Source organism: Triticum dicoccoides, chromosome 2A, assembly GCF_002162155.2.
Source record: "Triticum dicoccoides isolate Atlit2015 ecotype Zavitan chromosome 2A, WEW_v2.0, whole genome shotgun sequence".
Classification (NCBI taxonomy): domain Eukaryota; kingdom Viridiplantae; phylum Streptophyta; class Magnoliopsida; order Poales; family Poaceae; genus Triticum; species Triticum dicoccoides.
The window spans coordinates 12,146,464-12,155,664 of NC_041382.1; the positions used below are offsets into that span (position 1 = coordinate 12,146,464).

Sequence of the window (9,201 nt, forward strand, 5' to 3'; positions counted from 1 at the left end):
ACTTTTTTAGTTTTTTTGTTTTCTTTGTTGCTTTATTTATTTTATTTTGTTTCTACTTACAACAAAATACTTATTGTTGCTATTTTTTTTGAGTTTTTTGTTTTGTTTTCTGTGTTATTAATTTTTCTTTTGTTTTTTCCATTATTTTTTAATTCTTTTTGCTTTTAGGTCAGCAAAATTATAAACTTTCTGTTAGTGCCATTAGTTTTAGAAAAATTATAAACTTTCTGTTAGTTCCATTAGTTTTCAAATTTGAATAGTTAAAATTTGAATTCTTTGAAATTTGTGTGAATCACATGTTTGTGATTAACTTTACTAAAAAAGTGAACATAGATGCACCTATAGAGAAAATTCGACCTAAATTCATAGTTTTCAAATGAACTCTGAAAAAGTTGGCATAGCATACTCGTGTGTTACAAAGTTGGCATGGTATCATCATAATAGTTGCGGGAGAAAGTCTTCACTCTTTCTTCGCTTGTGTCATTTGCTTATTGCGCCATAACCATGGATAATCTTCTTCGTTTATCAGGATGCTTGGGTCAGCCTTGACATTGAAGGGAGGAATTTCATGAAACTTTTCATAATCTTCAGACATGTCTGTCTTGCCCTCCACTCCCAGGATATCCCTTTTTCCTGAAAGAACTATGTGGCGCTTCGGCTCATCGTATGATGTATTCGCTTCCTTATCTTTTCTTTTTCTCGGTTTGGTAGACATGTCCTTCACATAGATAACCTGTGCCACATCATTGGCTAGGACGAACGGTTCGTCAGTGTACCCAAGATTTTTCAGATCCACTGTTGTCATTCCGTACTGTGGGTCTACCTGTACCCCGCCTCCTGACAGATTGACCCATTTGCACTTAAACAAAGGGACCTTAAAATCATGTCCGTAGTCAAGTTCCCATATGTCCACTATGTAACCATAATATGTGTCCTTTCCGCTCTCGGTTGCTGCATCAAAGCGGACACCGCTGTTTTGGTTGTTGCTCTTTTGATCTTGGGCGATCGTGTAAAATGTATTCCCATTTATCTCGTATCCTTTGTAAGTCAATACAGTCAAAGATGGTCCCCTGGACAACAACTACAGCTCATCACAAACAGTGTTGTCACCTCTGAGACGTGTTTCCAACCAACTGTTGAAAGTCCTGATGTGTTCACATGTAATCCAGTCGTCGCACTGCTCCGGGTGTTTGGAGCGCAGACTGTTCTTGTGTTCATCGACATACGGGGTCACCAAGGTAGAGTTCTGTAGAACTGTGTAGTGTGCTTGAGACCAAGAATATCCGCCCCTCCATATTATTGAGTCACTTCCAAGAGTGCCTTTTCCAGTCAGTCTCCCCTCATACCGCGATTTAGGGAGACCTATCTTCTTAAGGCCAGGAATGAAGTCAACACAAAACCCGATAACATCCTTTGTTTGATGGCCCATGGAGATGCTTCCTTCTGGCCTAGCGCGGTTACGGACATATTTCTTTAGGACTCCCATGAACCTCTCAAAGGGGAACATATTATGTAGAAATACGGGACCGAGGATGACAATCTCGTCGACTAGATGAACTAGGACGTGCATCATGATATTGAAGAAGGATGGTGGGAACACCAGCTCAAAACTGACAAGACATTGCGCCACATCACTCCTTAGCCTTGGTACGATTTTTGGATCGACCACCTTCTGAGAGATTGCATTGAGGAATGCACATAGCTTCACAATGGCTAATCGGACGTTTTCCGGTAGAAGCCCCCTCAATGCAACCGGAAGCAGTTGTGTCATAATCACGTGGCAGTCATGAGACTTTAGGTTCTGAAACTTTTTCTCCGGCATATTTATTATTCCCTTTATATTCGACGAGAAGCCAGTCGTGACCTTCATATTGAGCAGGCATTCAAAGAAGATTTCTTTCTCTTCTTTCGTAAGAGCGTAGCTGGCAGGACCTTTATACTTCTTCGGAGGCATTCCGTCTTTTTCATGCAAATGTTGCAGGTCCTCCCGTGCCTTAGGTGTATCTTTTGTCTTCCCATACACGCCGAAGAAGCCTAGCAGGTTCACGTTGATTGAAGAGCGGACCTCTAGGTCTTTCCAGTAGGGTAGGTCCCAAAATATAGATTTCTTCTTCCACATGGGTGTGTGTCCCTCAGCGTCATTCGAAACAGCTAGTCCGTCGGGACCCTTTCCAAAGATTATGTGTAAATCATTGACCATAGCAAGTACGTGATCACCGATACGCATGGCGGGCTTCTTTCGGTGATCTGCCTCGCCTTTGAAATGCTTGCCTTTCTTTCGATATTGATGGTTGGTCGAAAGAAATCGACGATGGCCCAGGTACACATTCTTCCTGCATTTGTCCAGGTATATACTTTTAGTGTCATCTAAATAGTGCGTGCATGCGTGGTATCCTTTGTTTGTCTGTCCTGAAAGGTTACTGAGAGCGGGCCAATCATTGATGGTCACGAATAGCAACGCCTTTAGGTTAAATTCCTCCTGTCTGTGCTCATCCCACGTACGTACACCGTTTCCATTCCACGGCTGTAAAAGTTCTTCAACTAATGGCCTTAGGTACACATCAATGTCGTTGCCGGGTTTCTTAGGGCTTGGATGAGAATTGGCATCATAATGAACTTCCGCTTCATGCACATCCAAGGAGGAAGGTTATACATACATAGAGTCACGTGCCAGGTGCTGTGATTGCTGCTCTGCTCCCCGAAAGGATTAATGCCATCCGCTACATTCCTTGGGTCCTTTGCAAACTCATCCCAGTACTTTCTCTCGATTTTTCGCCACTGCGACTCGTCAGCGGGTGCTCTCAACTTCCCGTCTTTCTTCCGGTCCTCACTGTGCCATCGCATCAACTTGGCATGCTCTTCGTTTCTGAATAGATGTTTCAACCGTGGTATTATAGGAGTATACCACATCACCTTCGCAGGAATCCTCTTCCTGGGGGGCTCGCCGTCAACATCACCGGGGTCATCTCGTCTGATCTTATACCGCAATGCACCGCATACCGGGCATGCGTTCATATCCTTGTATGCACCGTGGTAGAGGATGCAGTCATTAGGGCATGCATGTATCTTCTCCACCTCCAATCCTAGAGGGCATATGACCTTCTTTGCTGCGTATGTACTGTCGGGCAATTCGTTATCCTTTGGAAGCTTCTTCTTCAATATTTTCAGTAGCTTCTCAAATCCTTTGTCAGCCACATCATTCTCTGCCTTCCACTGCAGCAATTCCAGTACGGTACCGAGCTTTGTGTTGCCATCTTCGCAATTGGGGTACAACCCTTTTTTGTGATCCTCTAACATGCGATCGAACTTCAGCTTCTCCTTTTGACTTTCGCATTGCGTCCTTGCATCGACAATGACCCGGTGGAGATCATCATCATCGGGCACATCGTCTGGTTCCTCTTGATCTACAGCAGCTTCACCCATTGCAACATCATTGGGCACATCATCTGGTTCCTCTTGATCTTCACCAGCTCCCCCCCGTTGCAGCATCACCGTATTCAGGGGGCACATAGTTGTCATCGTACTCTTCTTCTTCGCCGTCTTCCATCATAACCCCTATTTCTCCGTGCCTCGTCAAAACATTATAGTGTGGCATGAAACCCTTGTAAAGCAGGTGGGAGTGAAGGATTTTCCAGTTAAAGTAAGACCTCGTATTCCCACATTCAGTGCATGGACAACAAATAAAACCATTCTGCTTGTTTGCCTCAGCCGCATCGAGAAACTCATGCACGCCCTTAATGTACTCAGAGGTGTGTCTGTCACCGTACATCCATTGTCGATTCATCTGCGTGCGTTATATATAATTAAGTGTCCAAATTAATAGAAGTTCATCATCACATTAAAACCAAAGTACATACATAGTTCTCATGTAACAACATATAGCTCTCCAGAGCATCTAATTAATTAAACCATACATTGAAACTATGTAAAACATTTCAATGCGAAAACAAATGCAATCATAATCGCAACCAAGGTAACAATTGATCCAACGGCATAATGATACCAAGCCTCAGTATGAATGGCATATTTTCTAATCTTTCTAATCTTCAAGCGCATTGCATCCATCTTGATCTTGTGATCATCGACGACGTCCGCAACATGCAACTCCAATATCATCTTCTCATCCTCAATTTTTTTATTTTTTCCTTCAACAAATTGTTTTCTTCTTCAACTAAATTTAACCTCTCGACAATAGGGTCGGTTGGAATTTCCGATTCACATACATCCTACATAAATAAAATCTATGTCACGTTGGTCGGCATAATTTTCATAAACAATAAATGAACCAATAGTTATAAAGATAATATATATACCACATCCGAATCATAGACAGGACGAGGGCCGACGGGGGCGGATACCAAAACCATCGCACTATATAAGATGCAATAATAAAAGTAAGAAAATAATACAAGTATCTATGTAAACATACAAGTAACAATATTGTTTCCTTTAAAAAAGAAGATAAGAACAAGAGGCTCACCACGGTGGTGCCGGCGATGAGCTCGGCGTGGGTGATCGACGGCGGTGAAGACGGGGACGGGGCGTGAGGAAAATGGAGCTTGAAGGTCGAGCTTGGAGAGGAGAAAGCTTAAGTAGTGTGGCTCGGGCATTCCATCGAACACCTTGTGTGCATAGGAGGTGAGCTAGAGCACCACCAAGCCCTCTCCCCCTCGGCCAAAAAAAACAGAGCAGTGTGCTCAGCTCTTACGCGAGGGGGTATATATAGGCACCTCATTGGTCCCGGTTGGTGGCATGAACCGGGACTAAAGGGGAGCCTTTGGACCCGGTTCATGCCACCAACCGGGACCAATGGTGGTGAGCCAGGAGCGAGGCCATTGATCCCGGTTCGTCCCACCAACCGGGACCAAAAGGTCCAGACGAACCGGGACCAATGGCCCACGTGGCCCGGCCGGCCCCCTCGGCTCATGAACCGGGTCCAATGCCCCCATGGGTCCCGGTTCTAGACTGAACTGGGACTAATGGGCTGACCCGGCCTGGACCGTTGCCCCCTTTTCTACTAGGGTAGGATAATAATCACAACATACACTACAAGAAATCTGTTAATACATGACGGTTTCGGTCTGTCATGGACTTGCGCAAGTCCGTCATCGAGGGGCATGCGTGACGGATTTGAATTCTGTCATGTATATCGCGTCATAATTTAACCACAGCATGCTCCATGACGGATCATCGAAAACCGTCACGGACCATGACGGTTTTTAACCGTCATCGATGGCTGTTAACTGCCATGCTCATAACGGTGTTAGCTTGTCTGCCACGTCATCATCTGACATGGATCTGACGTGGCAGCCCATGTTGTAATCAGCCCATCTAAAATTTTGGCCCACTAAATTTCAACTCTCCAAGAGTGGTGGCCCATATGGTAATCAAGCCAATTTGAATTTAGGTCCATTAATTTCAAGAAAGGCCCACTAATTTCTCAGTCCATGACATTAGCCCATCACAGATTTCTCTTGGTCCATGGAAATTTGAAGCCAATAATAATTTAACAGAAAATATATGCTCAGGTCCTTAAAAACAAAAAATGACATAAACACACCCAAGATACACCTGTACAGGACCAAAAAAAGAACCCAAAAAAGATTAATTCCACAGGCATGCCTCGGAGGACACTATGCTACTCTACAGCCAGCACCACACCCATCAAGCAACGCACAATGCTCGTCGTACAACCAAGGGACCCCGCATTCCTGGCCGTGGATCCTCTCGTCATATCTTTGTTGTTGAAAATGCTCCCATAAGCCAATATCTGCCACATGATGAAAAATATGTCACACTATAAAATATTATAGTCAGTAGGATAAAATAGAAGTAGAAACTAGAAGTAGCTTACTACAAGTTATCAAGTTCTATATTTTTTCTCTGCCATGATGCAAAGTAGTGAAACAAAATCATTCGTGTGAAAACAAACAACGGATGGCAACAAAAAGGAATGGTGAGCATACATAGATCAAGAGTTGGTAGTAAACTCCACTGTGCTTATTTGACTAGAAAACAACAGGAGCATAATTAAAGTCCACATCTGTTCAAGAAAAAATATAGTTACTTGACAGGAAATAAAAATCCAAGTAACAATAATAGCATATAGCAATATAAACAAAATATACACTTAAAGTTCTAAGATGCTGCTGATAAAAGTACAGTTTTTTAGGTTTTCTCTCAAGTACGTATTACATACACGCATCTGTAAGACAAGCCCATTTTAGCAAGATACACTGTTGCAGCTGAATTTATATCTAACATGCTGGAACTTCCAAATTAACTCCCAAAAGATCAATAGGAAAGCAACATGAAGAACGGTGCATGTTAGAAAAAATAGCTATATTATATTGTGTGGATCCGCATTAGCTTGCCCTAAACCGTCAGCAACTAATCAAGCTCACATATTCATCCCAACAACTGAATCTGCCTCTAAACTGAACCGAAACATGATATGTATTCAGATTGCAAGTATCATCTAGATTTGGGGTAAAGTGGGGAGAGGCTCACCACGCTAGGAGGTAAGGACGCAACCATCAGTGAGCTCGTCCAGGCGATGTAGGACAGGATGCAGGGGCGAAGGGGGTGCTGGACTTGCTTCTGCACCTCTTCCGGCAAAGAGAGCTCGTTGGGAATGGCTGCATCGAGGAGGAGGACGTCTTGTACTCCGCTGGATGCGTGGAGAAGGCAGTAGGCATTAGTGGCATAGAAATCAACCCTAATAAATAGTTCAAATTTGACAGCACAAGCAGCCTGACCAGACTATGATTCTAAGAGAGAAGAACACTATGCAAGAAAAATAGAAACAGAAACCGCATGTGAGAAAGCAGCGGGACCATTCATTCAGGGAACAGAAGAGGTAGCAAAAGCAGCAGCAGGTAATCCTTATAACTAGAGGCTAAGCATCCATCGTTGGCTCCAGTCAGCTACTTCATAGTAACTAACACCAGCGAATAAAAAGTAGCACAATTAACTTGAAATATAATCTAAATATTTATAGTTCAAGTCCAGATTTGATGTTATATAGCTAAAGAGCAGCTGCAATAACAAATGTGCAGAATACAAAATGTTAATCGTTCCAACAGGAACTATATTCCAAGGTACTGATGTTATGTAGGCAAACTAAAATTTTAAAGTGCTAATTCTTTGAACGAGAAGTATGTCGAGGACCTTACTACAAAGCCGAAACCAGCATGATAGCAGAGGTAAATAATTGCAGGGAACCACAAACTAGTGAGCTACAGGCCCCAGTAGTACCCATACACATGGATGTATTAGTATCACAGTGAGAGATCAGACTATTTTTCTAGAAAAATGCAGGACTATAGTTAATGGAAGAAGTCGTTTCTACAGAAAAATATACATGCTCGGCAGTACTGATGTTGTAGAGATACTGAATCAATAATATAAAAGTTTCACTATTGATGTTGTACAGACAAAGATTCATGGCTGACTGGTGGCCCAGTAGTTAAGATACTGAATCGATACCATTAAATTATTAGTGCTGATGTTGTACAGATTAATAACAGATTCCACGCACAAATGTATAAAAGGTACAGAGCAATTCCACACTACTTCATCACACTCTAGCCAAACGAGACATCTTTCTGAACTTATCTACACCTTAGCTTCTCTGTACATAGGCTACACAATCAACTTGCCATGTAATATAAACATATAAAGTTCAAGTCAGATTTGTTATTATGTAGCTATGTAGCTATAGAGCAACTGCAATAATAAATGTTCAGGATATAAAATGTTAATCCTTCCAACAGGCAGTATATTCCAAGGTACTGATGTTACGTGGACACTAAAATTTTAAAATACTAATTCTTCAAACAAGAACTATATGTCAAGGACCGGACTACAAAGCCAAATTCATCATGATAGCAGAGGTAAACATTACAGGGGAAACACAAACTAGTGAGCTACAGGCCCAATGAACTACACATACACGTGGATGTATTATTAACTCACAGAGTACATTTGCACACAAGAGATAATCTTTTTTCTTTTTATAAAAATGAAAGACAATAGTTAATGGAAGGCAAGTCATTTACCCAATGCCAGCAAGTGTTGTGTTACAAAGATTTGAGATTTCTACATACAAAAATGCATGCTCGGCAGTGTGCACCGCACTGTGAAAACTGTATGCTGCTGCTACATTTAACTATGCGCAGAACTCAACCCATAAATTATTACTTAAGCACTAATTGTTATTTTTATTTGAAAATATTCTAATATGTTAGCACAGTCACGCACCCACATCTAGTCATCCACACTAGCTAAGCAATATCAACAATATCAACAAATCCACACATCAGAAGCACCAACGCAAGAGATGACTAGTACTTGAGCAGAAGCATGCAGCAACAACCAATCCATGGAGAGGAAGAGGGAGGGAGTGAGCAGGGGAAGAACAACCTGGGGGCGAGAAGCTCGCGGTGGAGTGGCTAGGCGGCGAGGTCAGGGAAGGAAATCGCCCAACCTCCATCCGGCCACGGTATTGAGTGCCTCACCTGCGACCAACCAAAGCAGTAGGAAAATACATCAGCCATGGAGATCCATCCATCGACTTAGGGGTGGGATTGGGAACCGAGAGGCGGTCCCGTCTGGGGTTAGCGCCATGGACCACACGGAAAAGGAAGGGGAGGCCAACCTTGGCGCAGAACAACGCGGAGAAGGAGCCGACCTCTGGCGCTGCTCGGCAGATCCGGAAGCAGCCGCCGCAAATCGGGAAGCACCTCAACCTTCTCGTTCTGGGGGCCGCCTAGTTTAAGGACAGAAGGTGAGAGCGGGGGATGGGGGAGAGGGTGGGGGCGGTGGCGGTTAGGGAGAGGGGCACCGAGGTTGCCGGTGGTGGCGGCGGACGAGGGAGAGGAAGATGGATAAGATTGAATTGGGGGATGGAGGATGGAGAAGAAGATGGGGAGCAGCAGTGGCGGAGGCGGTCAACGACGGTTGGGCCATGTGCCTACCGTGCGATCTGAGGGAGTGGACGGTTGTGATGCGCGATCTGCGAGAAGGGAGGATTGACCAATCAGGATTCAGCATACGCATCACACCGAATACATGCCACATCAGCATGAGCCATCCGTGACGGTCCAGCTTAGGTTCATATGGTCTGTCCATGACAGTTTCCATGACAGTCTTTCATCGTCCGTCATAATGGGGCATCATTTCAGTGGCCATTCGCATCTT

General features: G+C 43.7%; 1 long non-coding RNA gene across 1 annotated transcript; it reads right to left on the minus strand.

The window, feature by feature from the left end:
* Positions 1 to 5,493: 5,493 nt before the first annotated feature.
* On the minus strand, positions 5,494 to 8,919 carry LOC119352737. Its single transcript, XR_005170221.1, has 4 exons — positions 8,660 to 8,919; positions 8,425 to 8,519; positions 6,511 to 6,670; positions 5,494 to 5,770 (listed from the first exon to the last, which is right to left on the minus strand). It is a non-coding gene; the product is annotated as an uncharacterized LOC119352737 (long non-coding RNA).
* Positions 8,920 to 9,201: the final 282 nt, after the last annotated feature.